The 8,351-nt window shown below is 43.3% G+C and overlaps 1 long non-coding RNA gene across 3 annotated transcripts in view; it reads right to left on the minus strand.

Moving 5' to 3' along the window:
• LOC112994233 (uncharacterized) overlaps window positions 1-3,379 on the minus strand; it is a 38,362-nt gene extending 34,983 nt beyond the window's left edge. For all 3 annotated transcript variants that reach the window (XR_003261900.2, XR_003261899.2, XR_003261898.2), the window contains exon 1: window positions 3,203-3,379. This is a non-coding gene — a long non-coding RNA (uncharacterized LOC112994233). The remainder of the gene's footprint in view (window positions 1-3,202) is intronic.
• Window positions 3,380-8,351: the final 4,972 nt, after the last annotated feature.

Genomic DNA, 8,351 nt, shown 5'->3' on the forward strand with positions numbered 1-8,351 from the left:
ATCCTAGCCCTTTTCTGTATTAGTATTTTTACTATTTATATTTCAGTAATTTTTACTATACTATTTTTACTATTTATATTTAGGGCAGACACCCTAAACTGAAAGCATATATCCCCTCACTCAGCTTCCCTCCATACATCCACGCACAGTGCCAGGTAACTGGACACAGATTAGATGTGCCCTGCAGAGCGCCAATTCAAATAATCCTGCAGTTTCCATAACAGTACTCGCAGTATTAGTAATTGCCAGCATAAGCAGGGATGTTCATTCTGTCCTTCAGAAAGGGACCATCTCTTCCTCAAAGCAGGAAGATTACAAGCATTTGTAGAACAGACAAGTATCTTCAGATGCATTTTAGGATCCTTAGCTTTCCAGAACTTGGGAGGCAGCCAAAAGGACAGAGCATAAGCAGAGTATGCAAAAATCTGCTCGAGTAAAAAAAGTACATACAGCTACAGTACGTTATTCTCATGTACTACACAAGACTTACTAAGTCTTACTGTCAGGCCTCAGGCTATCTGCTACCATTACAGTTTAGGAGAAGCCTTGAAGCAGGCCTGGGTCATCTAGGATCTGCTTAAACAAGAAGGTCTCTGCAACTTTCTTCTGAAGCATCTCGCTGACCATGGACCATATAATACAAACATTTGTGTCCTAATGATAGCTTCCCTTCAAAGCATTGGATTGGAGATCAGACATGCAGCTCAAATTCATTTATGCCTCTTTCAGGTTTCACACCACTGGGCTAGAAAAGATACCACTGTCCCTTTCATTTTCTCCCCTAAAGTCTGTCTAATACCTCCCACAGTATTATCAAGTACATGAAGGCTTTCTTCAGGAAGTTATGTCAACATTTTAGATGCAAATTTATAATAATGGTACTTATACATTTAAGGTGCCCTGTCTGCATCTGCCACTAGCCATTACAAGCACCTCAGTGAGTACTGATCACTACTGATTTTACAGATTGTGCAAGGACCCTGACCCTCAACTGGCACCCTGGGATGGAGCAAAGATTGCTTCGAAGTCCACTTCCAGTCCTTTATTCTTGAGGAAGCACTTCCTTCACCCTAGACCAGAACGAAACTTGAATCAATTCAAAACTGGATTAATCACAGCAGACAAGCAGCACTGTCCTCCACCAATGACCAAAAGAGACTCCTAACCCAAAGAATCCAAGTTACACTTCTTCCTCATGTAACATACCAGGCATTCTTTTCCTAGTTATAACCTCCCCCATTGTCTAAAGTGATTACTTCATTCATACACAGTGAAACACAAGCTCCAGCCATTGGCAGCACTGTGTTCAGTTCATGCCACAGATCTTTAGTGTTCTGGCCTGCGCCTTCTCCTGCGTACAACACCCATGTTTTCTGTGCTGTCCCATACGTATCCTTGGCAGTCCTTTGACAGTCAACTGGCATCTTGCTCACCAATTTTCTGGATGTTTCTCAGTTATCCTCTGAGGTTCCAATTATTTCATCTACATGACTACAGTAATTAAACTTCATGTTTTTAGACCTTAGTCTTGCTTCAGGCTACAGTGCTGACCTCTACCAAGTTTGAAGTTTATTCCAAACAAAATGAATAGATGCTTCTTCTTTTCCCAGGTGTTGTGCTTTTAATCCCTCGTGGGGAGTTTTTTTCCCCACTTTAAACCACTTAGGAAACAGTAACATGCATCTCAAAGACAGCAGAGATTCCTGCGAAGGAAGGTAAGCAGGAGTCTTCTCAGATTATTATAGTCAGATTCATTAACTGGAAGGCACAGTAGCTGTGATGCAAACCACAGGATAGCTGGATGGGTAAAATGTCACTTTGACAAAGGAGCTTGACAGAGACTCCACAGAGTCTCTTCCCATCACTTTGCACCACGTCCTACTACTGTAACAGGCTAAGCATGCACCTATTACAAACCTCACCCCCTGCAAAACAGAACCAAAGCTACAACAGTTTTAACATAAATCCCTTACAACTCCACTCCTCCATGTTTCTACAGGGTAGATTATCAGGTTTAACCCTAATAATCTGAACCCTTAACACAATCTTCAGGCCTTGTCCCTGCGAGACACGTAACAGAGAATATTATGGCAGTTTGAATAGTAATAATCTACCAGAATTGCACACTTCGGTCTTCCACGGGGGTAACTCATTTGCAGCAGGACCAGGCCACTGCTTAGCATATCCCTCCACCGGCTGATCCCAAAGCCCTCCCTCTTCCCGTGTGCAGGGCAGCATTTACAAGTGGCACTAGCCCCAAACTCACAGGAGCAATGCTCTCCCAAGCCATCAGCTGCATCCCAGCAGCTGTTTTCTCAGCAGCTCTACAGCCACTGCAGGGTCATTTCCCCAGGGCAGCAGCCATACAGGTCCTGCATTTCTTGGAACTGGCTCTGAGTAAAGGGCCATTGAGGGGTCACACTCGGGGCAGTGGCATTCCCACAGCTCCGCTTCATTGCTGTAACTGAGGCAGCCTGGACAGGCCCCATCCCTGCCACCCAAGCCCCCTGCTTCCCCATCCCAGTGGCCAGGGTCCCCCCGGTGCAGTCACTCCCACCCCAGCACTCCCCACAGCTGACCGCAGGCCTCCTTCCACACCAGGCACCACTTAGCACCTCTGTAAGTGGTCCATCACCCCAACAAAGGCCTCCAGCCTGGCTCCGCAGCTCTGTGGGGCACCCCAGACCCTCCGGAGCTGCAGCGGGAGCACACAGCGAGCCCCTGGCACCTGCAGCACAGCAACACCCACTCCCCGGGGAGCCACAGCAGCCCCAGGCCCTCAGCAGCCCCCAGGCTGTTGCTGTTGGGTCCTACCTGTGGAGAGGGCTCCAGCCCCCCGGAACAGGGGGCAGCATCCAGCCCAGCCACTCCTCCTCACCATCCCCTCCACTCCCACCTGCTCACAGACTGTGAATGGCACCTCACAGCCCTGGCGGTTACTCCCTGCCCAGGGCAGGCCCAGTCCGGGTGCAGCCCATGCTCCCCACCAGCCACCTTCACACACCAAACAGCCTCTGCTAGAAAATTTCACTTGATTTATCACACTGCCAGTTAACACAAACCTTTAATTCCAATTCAGGTATTGAGAGAAGGAGGGAAAAAAAGGACAAGCACTTCAGGAAACACCTCTCCCACCCCCTCCCAGGCTCACCGCCAGCCCACGCCTCCCCCCAGCCCCGCTGCCCTTGCACCCTGCACTCACTCTCGCCCAAATCCTTCGCGGAGGCAACAGCTGGTGCAGGAGGCTGCGGGCGCTGCTCGCTCTGTATCGGCCTCTGCTGCCTCCCGCTCCTCCACCAGCCGCAGGCCCCCGCAGACGGGCGGGCAGCACCCCCCACGCGTCCCCCACCCCTCAGCGCTGCCGCCCTTTGCCGGCTCTGCCGGGGCGGCGGCCCCGCGGGCGCCCCGCTGATTGGCCGCGGTTTGGGCACGCGCGGGACTGTTCGCAGCGGTTACAGGACCGGCTGGAACCGGCTGTGACGGACGCGGGGCGTCTCGCAGCCTCCTCACACGTGAGGCCATCTGCAGCCCCTGCTGCCCGGCGGTGCTGTTTTTACATAATGCATTCGCCCATCTCTTCAGAAAGCCAGTGTTGAGAGAGAGGAAAGTTGTGGTATGTGCCCGCATGCTGTTCAGAACAAGACCTTAGAGCTGTCCCATGCTCTTCCCGCTAATGCAGAATTGTGGGCTGTGAAAGATTGTGCCCCAGCCTGAAAGAGGATTAGCCCCATATATTTCATTCCGGACAGACATTTCCCAAAACTCTTCTTAAAAGAGCTCTAGGGCTGGTAGCTGCACAGCCTGCCTGGGCAGTGTGTTCAAAGTTGAGTTAGATATTTTTCTTCTGTAGTGATTTTTAAGCACTGCCAGTTCAGAAACAGATCTCACAGACCCACTGCTGAGCAGAAGATAATATTAATGACCTAAAGTAGCTTTGAGCTCCTGGCTAGTATTTATTGGAAATGTTTTGTTATTACCACAAAGAATGAGAAGATTTACAAAAATCAACCACCTGAAATTAAAGGTCATAAATTTGATTAAAAACATAGGGGTGAACTTGCGTGCTTCTGCTGAAGAGGTAGCATACAAAAGAGCAGTGGGAGGCTTAGTCTAGTAAAAGCACATATCCAGCTCTAGGCAAGTGCTTGAAATGTTTTCAGAATTTGCCTGAGTGGGTGCTGTGGGTGTTTTTCATTGTTACTGAGGGATAAACCAGCAAGACATTGATATGAAGTGGATTACTACTGTAATTATGGGCAGTGCACTGTTCAATTTAATTTCCCTTTATAATCAAACTACAAAAAAGCTATAAAAAAGGCACCAAAAAGCTCATTAGGACCACCAGTCCCAGAGATTTTTGAAATCCTCATGACATGTGTCTCCTGACTGTAGTTTCCATGATAGGAAAAACCTAAAATGGGTTGGCAGGTGATTTAACTGGCTTATATCTCCCATGGTCCAAACTGAAAACACCTGGAGAGAATCCTTTCCTTAGTTCCCTCACTTGAAATTTCTGACTCATCCCTGTGAGTCCCTAAGGAAAAAAAAAAAAAAAGATTGCTGTATAAGTATGTGTTGGATAAATATATTAGAATTAGGTACTCTGGTGGATGTTAGAATTCATCATTGTAAATGTATAGTGGTAGAAAAACAAGTGGAATGAGTTGTAAATGGTATCAAAGCAGATTCACAAACACCTTCACTGTTTGTGTCATTCTGACCATGGCACATGATGAGCAGGGCAAAGAAAAAGTATCTAAATTGGATTCTGGCCTGGAAATGACTGTCTTCAAACCTTTTTATGAGCCTACTGTCCATGAACTATAAATTTGGATCATTAAAATTATGATGACTCATTTCTAATTTTTGTTTATCCCCAAATATATGAACTCTACTTACTTACATACAGATTCATTTTGCAACCTAATTATGCTCATGAGAGAGGTGACATTCTAAAATTCTACTTAATAGTGCACAATTTGATGGCATATGTTTTAACTCTATTTAACTAGGCTTTGTCTAATTGCATAATTGGATTATTTACACAAAGCGTTGAAATCTAAATGGCATTCTTCGCTATGTAATCATTTTATGCACATAGATTGTCAGAGCCCTAGTATTACTTTGTTCTTGAAAAAAATAAAAGCAGCTTTTAGTATGTGCAACAAAAATGTATTTGAAATGTATAAAAAGATTTACGACAGCTGTAATTGATCAAAATATTAAAAATATGCAAAGTTCTGCTTTTTACACTCTTGTTGAATAGTACTTTACTTCATGAAACCAGTAGGACTATTCAAACGATACCATTCTATGCAGGGGGTGTGAGAGTTTCAGACTGTAATCCTAAGTGAGCGGGGAAACCATGAAAGGTTAACCTGGGATGAAAGCAGAGTCTGTAGAAGCACAATTTCTGTAAGATAGTCAAGCAAACATTCGTAGTCAGGCCTTTTATACAAAGGCAATGGCAGTATTCATGTGTTACTAAAAAGACATGGCAGGCACAGATCTAAAAAATAAGGACGGTAAAAGAAGCGATACTTCAGTTGTCATTAAAACAAAAGAATTCTCTGTTTTACCAAGGGGGTATCACCCAGTCCCAGAGCCTGACTTTATTTCTGTTGAAATTAAAGGCAAAGCTGCCATTAATACTGATAATAGGGGACAGGGAGCTAAGCAAACATAAAAGCCAGTGCTCTACACAAGTGTTTAAAAGATAGGGGTTCAAATTGAAACTCTTTCTTCATAGTCCTCCTTGCTTTTGAAATACAGCAGTGTGGGAACTTAGATGGAAACCGCTCTGAATTCTGTGAGGGTAAGATACAGAGATAAAATGGCTCGGACAGAGCAAGCATAAGGAAAAAACCTGTGGTTTCAGTAAGCCCCACAAAAGGCTGTTGTGGTTTGACTAAAATGCATCCCAGAGCTGAGCTGTCGCTCTTTTAAACTATGCATTGCGAAATCAAGCTCAAACCAACAATGTGCTAAAGAAAACAACATACTTAGTGTTTGTGCAGTAATTGTTTTGCTTTACGTAGCACTGGAGAAAAATCTCCTGGAGAATTTTTGTATTATGCTGGTACTTATTGTACAGAAGGACATAGAACAATCGGGAAAAAATACAAAAAAAGGCAACAAAAATAGTGCCCAGATTAGAAAGGAAAATACATGAGCAGAGGCAGAAGGAGCTAAACTAATATATGACCTGGGGAAGAGCAGATTCGGGAGGACATGATCACAGTCTGTAAATACCCTACACAATCTATAAACACATTCAAGGTAGCCATAAAAATAAGGAATAAAATTATACAGCTTCAGAAGATACCAGGACAGGGTTCAATGAGGTGAAGATAAAGAGGAAAAAAGTTTAAGGAAAATTTTGGGCAATAGGTGAACCCCAAGCAGGACTGGTGATTAGGTCCTATCGCTACTGATACTCCATAGCAGGCTTGAAATCACTCCTATTAATATTTTATAATAAATATACCTGTAAATTTCAGGGTGACTGAAAGTAGAATGGGCTTTTAGAACCACTGTCTAGACAAAGAATTATCAATTATGGGAATATTTTCAACTACAAGGCTAATACGTTGCTTTTAAACAGATAAGTTCATTATGGAGTACATGAAGTAACATAACACAAATAGGTGCACAGCAGAAGGTTATTTATAAGAACCTTTCAAGATGCGCAAGAGAGTACTTACCTTCCTGCTCAGACATACGTCTGAGGGACAATACCATGCTCATTCTCGTCTCTTGTTTCTGCTTTTGGGTTCTAGTGGACTGTGCCTGGTGTCTAACCTGATGTGAAGGTTATGAACTATGTGAGAGAAACCCTGACCCTATCAAAGTCAATAGCAAAACTTCAGTTGCTGTAGTTCCAGGAGTTCACATTAGTGTTTGTTTTTCTGCTAAGGTAGTAATTAATTTGGATATAACATTTGTCTTTTTAGAGTGGGAGATGGTAGAGACCTTTAGGAGAGCTTCTTCACTGCCATACCAAGGTGAGAGGCAACCAAAAGCCCTGTCCTAGTTGGAAGTCAGTGGCAAAGCATCAGGTGTCTGGCCCTATACTAGCAAAGGTAAGTGAAATACAGACTAGAGACTTCTTTTCTTCCCCTTTATTTTTTAAGACATAAATGAACCAAGTCTATGTTATTAAAAAATGCATATTTTATATATCACCAAGGTCCCTCCAGTTTCTATTTGTTGAGGTAACTTACTGTCATCCATCAAGCAGACGGCTGTTCGCACTTCTTTGGGGAGTTCAGTCTCCCTAGAAGTACTCACAAGCTACCTCCACACTAGGTTGTGTTGGATTGCATGTAATACTTCGATAGTGGCATACTTTTTCTGACTTATGCATGAAGCATATATCCATACACAGGTATCAGCTGCTCATTATTTCACCAAGAAACAAACAATAGAAAGGTATTACAATAATAACCGAGTTACTGAATAGCTGTATTCCCCGCTGAGTTCAACTGGAGATGTTGCTGCATTCTCTCTTTTATAATCTTAAAATTAAATGTGACATATCTCAAACTGGTCACACATATTAGTGGACTGTTTTGAATAACTTGATCTTACAGGCTTCCCCAAGTTCACTCAACCATATTTGGCACAGGTAAGAAATCCGTAACTCCCAAGCACTAGAGTGTTAGTGAACTTCAGGTTCACTTGCCTTCTCTAGATGAAATAAATGACAGCTGCAAAATTGGAATTAGCTATAAGTGAATCAGAAGCAGATTAAAAAAGGAATAGCACTATCCCATGTTGAAAACAAAGTTTGTAAATAGTAGAAATGAGAGTAAGATCAAAGTTGAAAGAAGAATAAGAAAGGGAGAAACACAGAGATAGGAGCTGATACAACATACCAGTCATTGAGAGATAGAGGTGAAGGTATTTTAAATTCAGCTCCTTGTCTATGGGGAAAAGAATGGTTCTGTTCTGATTAAACCTTTGTGGTCTTTTCTCATATGTCAGAATGCAAATATGTATGTACACATCAATCTTGCAGCCTTCAATATTATTTTCAAAATACTTCTTTCTGAAAGTGGAGGTTAATAATAACCCATTGTGATTCTGACTGAAAAGCTTTGGCTTAGACAGTCAGGGAATATCAGACACTTCTTGGTAACTGTGGCTTCTTTCCAGCCAAACAGTAATGCTGTATTGGCCATGACTGATCAAAGTCTGCTCTGAAATCTTGCTTCTAATAATCGTCAGTAGCAAAGGATGCAGGAAAGAACAAATTGTCATAATGGAAAGTCATTCTAAAGCTTATGGAAAGTCATTCTAAAGCTTATTTTGCTAGGAATTGGTTCTTCTCAGTTTAATAACGGGTCACT

The sequence above is a fragment of the Dromaius novaehollandiae genome, chromosome 7, assembly GCF_036370855.1.
Source record: "Dromaius novaehollandiae isolate bDroNov1 chromosome 7, bDroNov1.hap1, whole genome shotgun sequence".
Classification (NCBI taxonomy): domain Eukaryota; kingdom Metazoa; phylum Chordata; class Aves; order Casuariiformes; family Dromaiidae; genus Dromaius; species Dromaius novaehollandiae.